The sequence below is a fragment of the Ochotona curzoniae genome, unplaced genomic scaffold, assembly GCF_017591425.1.
Source record: "Ochotona curzoniae isolate NIBS_2020 unplaced genomic scaffold, NIBS_Ocur_1.0 contig_4148, whole genome shotgun sequence".
Classification (NCBI taxonomy): domain Eukaryota; kingdom Metazoa; phylum Chordata; class Mammalia; order Lagomorpha; family Ochotonidae; genus Ochotona; species Ochotona curzoniae.
Window position 1 is genome coordinate 4,347,033 of NW_024466146.1, and position 14,202 is coordinate 4,361,234.

Here is a 14,202-nt window from a genome sequence, read left to right on the forward strand (position 1 = left end):
AAATTGCTGCAATAGCCGGAACCTGGGTCAGGTGGAACGAAATCCAGGTTTTCCACATGGGTGGGATCTGCTGCTCCCACTTACGATGCATTTTTAAAGCTGGATCACAAGCCGATCTGAACCAGATTGAAATCATCGCAAGGGGTGGCTTCGTTAGCCGTGCCACAGCTCTGACACCTGTGTTCGTTCTTTTTCCTCCCTTCCTTCCTTCTCCCTACTTCCATCCTTTGCTCCTGCCTTCCAGGTCTTCTGAGGCTACGGCTTCCATCTGAATCTCCCACCTAGGCGGGTCATCTGCTTCCGCTTTCCAGTTGCATCAGCAGAGAGCTGGTTCTAAGAGGAGCAGCCGGGACTGAACTGGCCCGTTGGATACAGGATGCTGATACAGAATGCCATCATTGAAAAGTGTGGCTTTTTTTTTTAACTCGTGGTGCCACAGTGGCGGTCCAAGTAATAAGAGGTTTCTTAAACAGTAGTTTCAATGATTTTCTAGTTTAAAATTTGAAGAAAATGTTTCCTTATGAGGATATCAAAGAGTAGTCCTTTCAAATATTGAAAAGCTGTTAATTCACATTTTAATATTTTATATACTACACGTTCAAATATTCAATCTTTCATAGCACGTAAAGTTATTAGGAAAACTGTACTCCCGTGACCAAAACTGTTCCGGAGTGTACACAGTTCTGACAGCGAGAGTCAAGATCCAGGAGGGGTTTTCTTTAAGAAACAATTCGAGTGGAAAACAGTATGGGAATAGAAGTGATTTAAAGTGTTCAAAACGTACTATTTGCAGGACTGTGACTCTGAATTGCCATTTAGCATGCTTTTGTTTTGTAAATATAAATTCTAATTTGGTCTTGAAGTCGCCTGACGGACCCTCTTTTCTTGCTTGTTTGTTTCGATTTGCTTTAGGGTTTTAGCCTCTGGAAGCTGGGGTTCCTATTTTCTGCCTCTGGTCTGTAAGGGAGAATGGAAAGTGAGCAGACCAGCAGGCACAGTTCTCAACTGTAAGGTTAATGTCCTCCTTGTTTTAAGTAGGATCTTCAGTTTTTTGTTGTTGCTGCTGTTTTCTTTCTTTCCATTTTTTTTTTTTTTTTAATCTGGGTCTCTGGCTCAGCTTGGTAGTTGGTAGCCTAGCGGCTAAAGTCCTTGTCTTAAACGTGCTGGGATCCCGTTCTAATTCTGGCAGCCCAGCTTCCCACCCAGATCCCTCCTTGTGGCCTGGGAAGGCAATCAAGGATGGCCCAAAACCTTGGGACCCTGCATCCGCCTTGGAGACCCGGAAGAGGCTCTGGGCACCTGGCTTTGGATCGGAGCAACTGCGGCCATTGCGGCTGCTTGGGGAGTGAATCATTGGATGGAAGATCATCTCTGTTTCTCCTTTTTTCTGTATATCTGACTTTGCAATAAAAATAAATCTTTTTTTTTTTTTAAATATGTGTCTCTCGTGGACGATAAGGACTTAGCCACTTGTCCTGCCTGGCCACTGCCCTTTGCTCCTTCTTCCACCCGCTCACGAGGTCCATTAGCTGGAAACTGATCCAGGAGAACAGGCGTCTAGATCCTGAACCACATTCCACAGTATGGGAAGGCAAAGCAGCCGGTGCCGCCCAGTGCTCCCTGCCCAAGTGAATTCTTGCATTTAGGAGACTAAACAAAATTGTTTGTTTAGCCCTTGTGATGTTGATCTGCTGAGCCCTGGTAATGTCAAGTAGCTAGCTCCACTTTTGGTTCTCTGTAACCTGTTATTAGCTTCCTTCCTCTCTAAAGCGTCCTCATTAGAGCCAGGAGGACCAAAGCGACAGAATCCAAAGAGAGGCTGTGTGACACCTTCGGTGGTGCCTTTGGGTTCCTAATGGAAGATTTCCCCCTTCCTCTGGGTTAAGATGAGCTAGGTGGCTCTGTTCCCTAATACTCTTATCATCTAATCTGTGCTTATTGATTCTTCCAGAAGTGATCGGGGAGGTCCTTCTGTGTATGTGCGCGCACGTTAATGATTCATTTTTTTTGTTTGAAAAGGTGAAGTGACAGAACAAGAGAGATCTCCCATCTGCTGATTTACTCTCCAAGGGTCCATCTGGTCTCTGCCTTATGTGGAAGGCAGGTGCCCCACGTACTTGGACCATCAACATCTGCTCACAGTTACATTAACAGGGAGCTGATGGGATGTGGAATAGTCAGCAGTCTGAACCAGGCACTCCCATATGTGATGCCTGCGTCCCAAACAGCAGCTTAACTGCAACACAACAGTGGCCCCGTGGGATACTTCTTTATTGTCACCTAATGCCTAAGTGTTCGACCTGTGACCAGAGATCCTTGTCATAGGAAGCTTGTTTCTATGGATTTTTGATGGTGTTACATCCCAGTAAGCTCATTGGAAGTTGAAAGTTCAGTAAGTGGAAAATCCTAAGCTACCAAACAGCAGGGTATCAGTCGCTTTCCCTCATAATCTTGGGGCTGGTGGGAGCTGTGGCTCGTGGCTGCTTCCCAAGCCTGGTGAGAGGCGTGCTGCCTGGCAGCGTTGCTAGACTGCAAAATGAACAAAATGAACCAAATTGAAGTACGATGGCTGCTGAATGTGGGGCGAATTTCCCGCCCTCCTGACATGGCAAAACAATTAAGTTGGAACCATTTGAAGTCTCTGAGGTCTCTGACTACTGACTGACAGATACTCTCTAGGAAAATCCAGGACCTTAGGGGTTGGGGTCGGGTGTGGCTGTCTTTGCAGCACAGCAAAATCCATGCTGCTGCCAGAGCAGCGTGTCCCTAACAACGGGTACCGGAGGGAAGAGGACAGAGAAGAAGGGGATGACGGGGAGGAGGTGCTTTGGGTACTCAGCCTCAGACAACAGGGAGGGGGAGAACAAGTGTGTGAAGGTGTGTGGCTTCTTTCTCTCCTGCTCTATCAGAAACCGGACTCGTCCTCGTTTTTCTCATTTTCTATTTTCTGCAGGTGAATCTTCAGTTTTGGTTTTTTTTTTTTTTTTTTTTTTTTTTTTTGCTTTGCCTGCTTTCCCTTTACTCCTCATATCCCTGTCCCCCAAAGGGATTAGTTAATTATTGTTGTTATTATTATTATGGTTTTCTTTGAAAGGCAAAGCCAGAGAGACAGGTTTTTGAATCCTCCGGTTTTGTCCCCAAATGCCGTTACAGCTGGAGCTGAATCAGACTGAAGCCAAGCACCCTTCACTGCACTGGAGTCTCCCTTACGGGTGGCAGGAACCCAAGTACCTGAGCCATCACTGCTCTCCCAGGCTCTGCAGAAGCATCAGGAAGCTGGGTCAAAAGCATAGAGTTCAGAACACGAAAAAGGCTCCAGAGCAGTGACTTAATTCTCTGCGACACGACGCCTACTTCCTTTCCCTTGAAGATTCATTCGCTTGAAAGAGGGAGGGAGGAAGGGAGGAGAAAGAGAGAGAGAGATTGCTCTTCCATCCGCTCATCCATCTGCTCATCCGTTCGTTCTCCCTCGACAGGTCTGCAGTTGCATGAGCTGGATTGGGCTGGAACCGGGTCCCGAAACTTCATCCCTATCTCCTACGCGGGTGACAGGAATCCAAACAACTGAGCTATCATTTGTCGTTCTCTGCTGTCTCTTGCACGCCTCAGCAAGAAGCTGGATCACAAAGAAGCAGTAGTGAGACTCCAGCTGCCATCGAAGCTGCAGCACAAGCTGTGGCTTAAACTGTTGGGCCACACTGCCTCGTCCCTTGCCTGTTGGTACTTTTTTTGTTTGAGAGTGGGCTAGGCTGACAGCCTCACTCATCTTCTTGCTGCCCGTTTGGAAGGAACACGGGGCTTGAGAGAGCAAGAGGACACTTGCTCAGCCTGCCAGATTGAAAACTGGGAGTCCTTCTGCTTTGCTAAAGCATCCATGGATAGGAGGTCCTGGTCAAGTGAAAACACCTCCCTAGCTTTGGTATAAAGAGGAGATGATTGTAGAAAAATTGGGTATTCACAGCCTGAAGTCCTCTCCTCTTTTCTCACCTAGTTTGTTTTGTTTGTTTCTGCGAAAGGAGGCTGTTGATTAGAGCTCGTGTCGTGGAGTTTTGCCCGTGGCCCAGATACTGGCCCGCAGTTAACGGAAATACAGGAGGAGCACAGCTGAACTTCGTTTTTTTTTTTTTTCCCACTTTGTCTCACACCCCCCCACCACATCTTTTTTCTAATTTGCTAAGCCTTTGTTACCTGACCAGAGGAGAGCTGTTCTGTGAGAGCACAAGAAGTTTGTCCACATGTACAAGTTATGTGGATCTTCCCTGGAATTCTAAGTCCCTTCAAGCTGTATTTAGAGTACAGGAGGAGAGGGTACGGGTCTCAGTAAATCCTAGGGGCCTAATAGGCCGGGTGTCGCGTTGATTTTCCCAGGTGAAGGGAGACAAGTACTGGGAACCTTTGTAAAGGAGCACACAGACAAAAGCAGAACACAGATGGGCTACTGAGCAATACTGGCTGTGGGAAGAGATCACACATGGGCTGGTGTCAGGGCTAGGCGTCAGGGGAAGCTGGCTTTGGCATGTTGATTGGTAGGTCTTTGATCTTGGATCAGCAGGTGTCCCCTTTGACTTTTTATTGAATGAAAATATTTTTCATGTTTTCTTGTATTTGCAAAGCAGAAACAGAGAGAAGCAGACATACAGGGAGATTTTCCAGTTACTGGTTAACTTTTTGAATGCCCACAATAACCCATTGTGGGCCAAGCCGAAGGCAGGTGTCAAGTTCTCCTTCAAGGTCTCCCATGTAAGTAGCAGAAATACCTGCTGCCTCCCAGAATGTGCAGGAAGCTGTAGTCGGCAACAGCAGAGCCGGTGAGAGCACTGTGGTGCAGCAGGTTAAGCTGCCACCTGCAGCACTGCCACTCCAGACTGGCATCAGTTCAAACCTGGCTATTCCGCTGCCTATCCAGCTCCCTGGAAATAGTAGCAAAGAATGGTCCTAGCTGCAAACAGCCATTTTCAGCGCATAGTAGAATTTCTCTCTCAGTCTCTCTTTCTTTCTCTCTCTAACTCTGCCATTCAAATAAATGAATGAATCTTAAAAAAAAAAAAAAAGGAAATAGAGCTGGAGCTCTCAGGCAGCACCTTATGCACTGTTCCAAATACCTACACCGTGTCTGTTTTTTTTTTTTTCAACGATCTTTGTGTTTTTATTGGAAAGACAGTTTTACAGATAGGAGAGACACAGAGGGAAAAATCTTCTAACTGCTGATTGACTGCCCAGATGGCCCCAGTGACCAGAGCTGAGCTCATCCGACGCCCAGAGCCAAGAGCTTTCTCCTGGTCTTTCATTTGGGTTCAGGGCCCCAAGGATTTGGGCCATCTTCCACTGCTTTCTCAGGCCACAACTAGGAAGCTGGATTGGAAGTGTAGAAGCAGGGACACGAACAGGTGCCCATATGGGATGCCAGTATTTGAAGATGGAGGGTTAGCCTATTGAACCATGGTGCTGGCTTCTGCAATTGGCTTTTTAATAGCCAAAACGGGTATATTGCATGGTCTTGGGCAGAGATTTGAAGTTTTTGTCTAATAAATCCTGGATTACTGGGCAGAGTGCTTGCAGTCCCTCTGGTTTTAAGTGATATTAGGGAATCTTGGGGAGCAGCAAGGAAGGTTCTGTTTCTACCTTAAGGAGTTCTGTGTTCCATGTATGTATTAATATTGTGGAGTTTTGCCTGTAGTGGAGGGATTTTATCTAACACTTAACTTTTTTTTTTTTTAAAAAAAAGGATTTATCTTTTTATCTACTTGAAAGGCAGAATAAAAGAGATTTTCCATCCTCTGGCTCATTCCCCAAGTGGCTGCACAGGCAAAATCCAGGAGCCTGAAATGCCATCCAGGTCTGCCAAGTGTGTGGCAGGAGCCCAAGCACTCAGTCATCATCTGCTGCCTTGACAGGTGCCTTAACGGGGAGCTGGATTGGCCTCCAAATGGGATGTCACGTCAGAAGCAGCCACTTAATGCACCGTGCCCCCATACCAGCCCCTGATTTAGAACCTAAACTGAAGGACTGTTGAGCTCAAGTGGGGGTTAGGAACTTAGGGAAACTACCGGGGACAGAGACGTGAGGCACCGGGAGTCCAGGAGGAATCCTTTTATAAGGATGGCTCAACTGGAGGTACCTCAATTTCTGAGAACATCCATCCCTAACATCCCTAGGGCACAGCAGCCTTAGAGCAGAGGAGGAAAGTGCACTTAGAGGGCTCGTTAACACCGTGAAGAGTTTGAAAGAAGACGCAAAATCAGGGCACAGAGGATCAAAGCCCACCCTTGGGTGAACTGTGGGGTGCTCAGTGAGCAAAGTGGTGTTTGCGGGGAGTATAACACACGTGTGGTGGGGGCAGTGAGTGCTCGTAAGTTGTAACTCCTTTCCCCTTTTACTGCGGTGGTTGCTGAAGGCATTGACATCTATTTCTAATGTAAATGATTGCGAGTCAGTGATTGGCAGATCGAAAGGAGCCTCAGGGTCCTTTTAATTAGCGATCCTGTGTTCCTTCTCTTGATACTGTTCTCTTCCAACCGGACCTGGCAGCACACCTGCTCACCAAGTAGCGCACCTGTAGCCGATAGAGCGGACAAGCACCTATGCCACCAGCCGCTTATGATTTCGGAGCTTCGCTTTAACATTTCCAGTTTTTAAAATTAGTTTAATTGTCTTGTCACTCTTCAGCCAGCTCTGTGAATGCTTCTATTTGCCCTATGCCTCCTTCCCCCCCCCCCCGTCTTCCTTAAAGAAACACTTTCAAGGCTGGCATTGTGGCGTGGCAGGTCAAGCCTCCCAAGGGAGGCACCAACACCCATATCTGAGTGTTGGTTTAAGTCCTGCTGTTGTGCTGCTGCTGATTCAGTTTCCTGGTCGGAGTGTTTGGCTCCCTGCCACCAATGTGGGAGATGATTAATCGATTTATAAAGATTTATTTATTTTTATTGGAAAGTCAGATATACAGAGAGGAGGGGAGACAGGAAGATCTTCTGTCTGATGATTCATTCCCGAAAGGGCTGCAGTGGCTGGAACTGAGCCGATCCAAAGCCAGAGCCAGGAGCTTCTTCCAGGTCTCCCTTGTGCCTGCGGGGTCCCAAGGCTGTGTTCAGTGGGGTTGGAGGTGGTTTCAAGAGTCTCCGTGATGAGGCAGTGGTTTGGGATGTTCCTTCAGACACGGTGTTATTTCTGTGCCGTCTGCTTTGATGGTGACAGGGAGTCACTGCATTTTCCTTTTGTTGCCTACAGTTTTGAATGTGTGGCGGACACATTTCGGTGAAAGAGATCAGAAGATGCCTCCTAAGGAGTTTTTCTCTTGTTTCCCTTAGCCTTCAACGGAATCGGTTGGTCAGAGATGCTAGAAAGTCCTTGAAAATGTTCTGTCTGACATTTTTGAATGAAAAGGAGGCACCTGCAGGTTCAGTCAGTAAATGGATGAGTTGATGCAGGGAAAGAAATCTCGCATGTTCCCAGAACAACCCTAAATTGGACAACACATTTTTCTTTACATTTTGAAAATGGTTAGCACCAGTAGTTCCTGGTGATGGCTTGTCATTCAGACTCAGGTTTAAGCGCTCGTTTTTTCTTTAAATATGTATTTTATGTCTTTGAAAGATGAGGTTTGAGAGAGAAAGGGAAAGAGAGGGAAAGGGAGAGCGAGAGAGCAAGAGAGCGAGAGAGCGAGAGCGAGAGCGAGAGCGAGAGAGAGAGAGAGAGAGAGAGAGAGAGATCTTCCACCCATTGGCTTATTCTGCAAGTGGTTGCAACAATCCAGGCTGGTTCATGCTGAAGCAAGGGACTAGAAGCTTCATCTGGGTCTCCCCCATATGTGGCCAGGGCGCCAAACACGTGGGCCATCTTTCTCTGCTTTCCCAGACACATCACCAGGGATGTAGATTGCAAGAGGAAGAGCTGCTAGCACTTGAAGTGACCCTTGTGAGCTGCCCATGTAACTGGGGAGCTGCTGCACTGTGTGACCTTGGGTTCTACTACAGGAGCTGGGAGCCCAGTGGGCAATCTTAGAGTTTCTGGTAGTTAAAGGGGATGTTTGTAAGTGGAGGATGCTCTGGGAGAGAACAGTGCAACAGAAAGTTGGGAGGAGGATTCAGAGCTGAATGTGAGGTGTTAATGTTTCTGAAGACATAGTTTAAAAGCGTCCACAATGACCCAAAGCTTTGGGACCCTGCACCCGTGTAGGAGACCCGGGAGAGGTTCCTGGATCCTGGCTTCGGATCGGTATAGCATCGGCCGTTGCACGCTCACTTGGGGAGTGAATCATTGGACAAAAGATCTTCCTCTCTGTCTCTCCTCCTCTCTGTATATCTGACTTTCCAATAAATAAATAACTCTTAAAAAAAATAAAAGCATCCACAGTTTGAGTGAAGTTGGAATTATTTAGCTGGTTTTCAACTTGCTAGTACAAGTTGAAATAATCAGTCTTTTGTTCCTTTTTGCTCTACCTCTCCCCTTTCATGGGTTAATTTGGGGATGTCAAAGGAACCCCGAAAGGGTGGCTGTTACAAAGAGAGTTGAGTGAATTTTTTTTTTTTTTTTTTTTTGTGAGCAGGACAGAGAACAGTGTGGGACCGCAGAGGTGAAAGAGACTGGCATTTCAGATGACTAAGGAGTTCTCCAGCCAGAACCGGATCAAACAGAATGAGAAGTGCCTCACAGGGAGCAGGGGACAGAAGTTTTCCCACTGAGGGGTCTGCAGTGAAACCTGCTCTAAAAGGGTGTCAGGGAAAAAAAAATTCCAGCCCAGAAGGCACCTTATCCCTCTAACCTTGTCTCAGAGATGATGGTTCTAGGAAGGGTGAGAATCCATGCGCTGAGCATGTGTTTGTCCGGAGAACTGGATTGGGAGTAAGACTGACAGCTGAAGACTCAAGGAGAGAGGGGAGGATGGTCCCCAAGATCGCTGGTCTCCATCCAGATCCCAGTCGTCGTTCCTAGTAAGAACCAAGGTGGGTGCAGCACGCATTTGCTAAATTGGTGAGAACCAGTTCATTTTCTTCAGAAACTACAGACAGCTGGGGAAAGAATTGTGCGCTGCTCCAATTTGTAGAGAATTAATCTGGCTTATGCTCAAGGAATCAAGAGAGGCACAGAAGTGAAGACATACAAAGGGGAGGCGCCCAGTGCCTGAAGGTGGCAGGGCAGGGATGCTCTGTGCTCCCACCCTCAGACTTGGCCCCATGCATCTCTTTCTTATGGTTCGTCTGCAGCCTCTCTAATATCCTTTATAATAAAGCAGTGACTGTAAATGTGTAACAGCCACAAAAAGCTTCTCCCGAATCCACCTTTGATTGTTAGTGACAATTGTTCAGCTGCTCTGGCTTTAATTGTAAAAATGAGAAGGGAGAACATGATTCCCATATTAAGTGGATTGGGGAGACGTTTGACAAGGTTTGGAAGCCATGAATTGCTTTGGGTGTGATTCATTTGAAAGAATATATGAAGCAAATGTCTTTTATGTGCTTCCTCAGTCCTGTAGGTGATAAATTGATTTTTTTGAAGGTTTATTTGTTTATTTGAAAGGCAGAGCTACAGAGAAAGTGGGAGATACAGGGAGAGATCCTCCATCTTCTGGTTCACTGCCCAGATGGTCACATTGTGCTGTGCAAAGCTAGGGTGAAGCGAGGAGCCAGGAGCTTAATCTGAATCTCCCATGTGAGTCCAGGGGCCCATCCACTGCTTTTTTTGTGCATATTACCAGGGAGCTAGATTGAGAAAGTGGAGCAATTGGGATTCTGATGGAGTGCCCATGGGGGATGCCACGGTCACAGGGCACACAACTCAACACACACAGCCCCAGCCCCCAAACTCACTTCTGATGCTCTTGGACATGTATACGTTAGAAAAAGTCCTCTGCCCCATTGGTGTGGAATTGAATGTCATGAAATTACTGTAAGGGGGTCTGAGAGCTATCCTGAAAGTCAGGCAACTAATGCAGTGTTGGCAGCTACTTGTGCTGATTTGGGACTATTTTAATGCAGGCATGCTCAGATCTGATTGCATATGTCCAGTAGGGAATCTTATTTTGCAAGATTTTTTGGGGGTCTGTCCTTTCCACGGTGGATCCAATTTCGCTGCCAGAGTAACAAGTACAGGCTGCTTGAAGTACGTGAAGATGGTATTTACTTTGAATTGATATTTCCTCATGTCATTGACTTGGAATTTGGAGGTGATCCAAATGGTGTGCAACTAAGACACTGAAACTTTTTAAAAAGTTAAAGATTTATTCAATTATTTGAAAGGCAGTATATGAGAGAGAAATAAAGAGAGACAGAGAGAGAGAGAGAGAGAGAGAGAGAGAAAATTTCCCATTTACTGGTTTTCTTCCAAATGACAGCAGTCGCCAAGACTGGGGAAGGTGCGTGCCAGGAACCAGGCATTCCATCTAGGTTTTCACCTGGGTAGCAGCAGCCCAAGTGCTTGCATCATAATCGGTTGTTTTTTTTTTCCCCCCCAGATGCATAAGAAGAAAACTGAGTGTGAAGAGGAGTGGTTGAGATTCAGACCGGTACCATGGCATGCCTGTGTCCCAAGGAGTTAATACATTACACCATAATGCTGGTCCAGGAGACTGAATCTTAAGAGATACCTAACAGTTCAAGATAAAGCTTACAAATAAAAACTTTTTACCTTCTGGGCAAGTGCTGTGGCGCAGCACGTTATGTTGCCACTTGGGTTGTCCACATCCCCTTTTAGAGACCAGGCTCAAATGACCACTTCTTAGCTTTTGATCCAGCTTCCCGGTAATGCATACCCTGAGAAGGTAGCAGATGATGGCTCAAGTTCTTGGGTTCCCGCCAGCCAGTGAGGGACCCGGATGGAATTCCTTGCTTCTGGCTTCTACCTGGCTTAGTTGCAGCTGTTGCAGGCATTTGGAGAGTGAGCCAGCGAGCAGAAGATAATCTTCCTCTTTTTCCCCTTCTTTCTCCCTTTCACTCTGTCTCTCCCTCTCTTTTTGTCATTCTGCCTTTTGCGCAAATAAGTAAATCTTTAAAAATTGTATGCTTTTTTATTAAAGCATATTTTAAACGGGGACGGTGGTTAAATTTTGCAGAAAATGTATCCTCAAATATTTGGTATGGAAATGGCACAAATTTACAATAGTAATGAACCACATTGAATTGATAACATTTTTGCAGGGAAGGAATGAGTGTCTTCTAGACCATTCGATGAGTTTAATTACTGCCACAAACAAATCTCCACCAATGACAGACTTTGAGGGAAAATCAGATAAAACATCAACAGTAATTACAGCAGTCCCTTGCACAGAAGGACAGATTCGCCGTATTTCTCAGAACATTCACGTTAACTGAAGACTGCAAGCAGACAAAGACTTAAGAATTTCCCCCAATTGGTGATAATACATCTGAAAATTCTGATCCTGACTGAAATATATAGGTAATGTGTTTTAATGGTCAAGGCAAAAAAAAAAAAAAAAAGCCCTACCCAAAACCTGTCAAATTAATACACAATTTTAGCCTTGCCAAGTACAGTAATATGGTTTATTTGTACTTTCTCAGGATTGATTTTAGGTCTACAGATATTTGCTCTAAATGTTCTTTTCATTTGTTTTTGACCAAGTCATATCACTGTTGACTGTAGTGTGTTATGCAGGAAACAAATGTGAACACATTTGTGATTTGAGTCAATACGTTTAATGTTCCCAGATGAAATGGCTTCCACATTCAGAAGTTAAAAAAAGCAGCCAGGGCTTGGGCAGATGTGGTTAGGTAGCTTTGCCTGCCGGCAGGCTGTTATCTAAGTTAGGATCCCAGGCTCGCTCAGAGGCTAGACAAAGACTTATCTTTCTTATTGATAGCATCTGTAGCCTTGAGACCTGTGCTAGAACCGGCTTCTGAGATTCTGTGCAACTGGGAGCCCATTTTAGTAAATGCTCTAAGTGAGGGAGACCAGGGGCCAGGCACAGGGTGTGTGTGTGTGCGCGCGCGCGCGCGCGCAAGGACAAGTGGTAAACTTTCCTGGCAGCTTTGAGCCTTCTCAGGCAGGCACTTCAAGGGGGACAGAGGTCACTCAGGGACTCAGCTAGGCTCGAGTTGGGCAGGTGTCTGAGCACAGGGATGCGGGCGGGGCTGGTACGTGCCAAGAGTTCTGTGGCTCTTACCCTGTGTACCTTCGAAATGTACATGGCAAGTTCAATGCATCCTGCACAGCCTAGTGCTCTTGGAGGCCTTCTCCAGATCTGTCTGGAAACCCGTTGTTCTCTTGGAGCCCTTTAGCCCAAGGTATACTCCCAGAATGCTCTTTTCCTTCATTAAAAAAAAAAAAAAAAAAGAATGTATTTATGGAGCCAGAGCTGTGGTAGGACAAGTAAACCTTCTGCCTATATTGTTGACATCCTTTTTGGGCACGCATTTGGGTTCCGCTTGCTCCACCTTTGATCCAATTCCCTGTTACTGTATTTGGGAAAGCAGCAGAGGATGGCTCAAGTCCTTGGACCTCTGTGTGCATGTAGGAGACTTGAGAGGAGCTCCTGGATTTGATCTAGCCCAGTCATAGCTGTATGTCTATTTGGGGAGTATATATGTAGATGGTAGATCTCTCTCTCTCTTCCCCCAACACCTCTGTGGCTCTCCCTTTCAATTAAATATAATAGATCTAAAAGAAAATAGGGGGAGCGAAATAGAGAATCTTCCATCACTCCCCCAAATAGCTGCAATGGCCAGGGTTTAATAAGGTGGAAGCCAGGAAACTGGAACTCCCTCTGGTTGCTAGTTCCAACCAGCTCCCCACTAATGAATGCATTAATGCACTCCTCTCACTCTCACCCGCTCGCTCGCTTGCTTGCTGCCACTCTGCCTTTCAAGCAAAATACATGTTAAAAAAAAAAAGCCTCAGCATTGTCATCTCAAAACTGTTGCTCTCCCCTGCCCGCCCCATCCCTGCAGCTTTCTCATCTGGAAATCATTTGTGTTTTCCTACCCCTGTCTCCAGACTCTTTTGACATACACCTCCTTGTCTCGGACCATTTTGTAGTGCTGTGTGTGCTGCTGCTTCGAGAGGACTCGGCTTGCCCAGCTCCTCAATTGCAGGTTGTGAAATCACAGCCATCCGGACAAAGGAATCCCACAGCGGTATCCATGGTGCAGCAGCAAGCAGGCGCACACTGCGGTGCCTTCTCAGACGGCAGCTTCTGTCAATTGGGCCGCCGCTGAGCCCCTGGCAGTCTGAGACTTATCACTCCCATCTGGGTATCCCGATACGCTGTACTCCTATCGGCACCCATCATCCTCTCATGTGGCCCAGACTCGTTTGGGCAGATGCAGTTGGAAGGAAGGAGTTTTGAAATATGGCCCATGTTCTCCTAGACACAGGAGCATAGCATCATGCAGGGCTGCCCAGGGAAGTGCAGAGGACATGAGTAGGCAGTGAAGGGACCTTCAGGTGGGCATCTTACTGTGATTGCTTTTCTCAGGAAGAAACAAGTAAATCAGGAGCAACAGGTATAAAAGTATAGGACTAGGTAGTTTGGGTCATTCCCATACACTCTGGGTTACAGACTAGGTGAACTGTCTGTTACCTAGTGCTGTAACGATTAGGACAGGGGTTAGCAGCATGGTTCAGTGAGGCTTGTGGTGGAGAAGGTTGGGGCTATGGCCCAGGGATAGGTTGGTTTGCAAAGCAAAGGCATGCTGACTGATCAGTTTGATCCCTGTGGGAATTAGCTAGCCCTGGGTGAGGTGGTTCCTCAGCTCTGAAAGTCCCCAGTTGCATAACGGATACAGAAAATATAGTTAATACCAGCGGCTCTGCGCAGCTCTGACATTACGAAAATTTCTCGAACTCTTTCCATATCATAATATTTGAATGTCACCAATTAATTTCCAGAAATAGGGTCTGTAAAATTCACATTAGCCTCTAATTTTTTCCTTGTAACCGCTCATACTCAAATGGAGTAATTGGCTCTTCTCCCTGTCGCCTCGGATGCGATCGGCTGCTTCAACACGAAGTTGAATGTCCCCTCCGCAGCTGCTGGCTGCTGAGACTCATTAAAGTGGACGATGAATGTCAACCTCGTGCTCGTTATGACGAGCACACGGCCAGGGACGTTGCTGTGCACGCTCTCAGAAAAACGGAAAGGTTCGGCGGTCTCCATCAGCCATGGAAAACAGCTGACTAGGTTTCCCCATGAAGCCGCAGGGTGTCCCGAGCCCAGCCTTGGCTGCCTCTACCTGCTGCTGAGTGGAGGGCGCG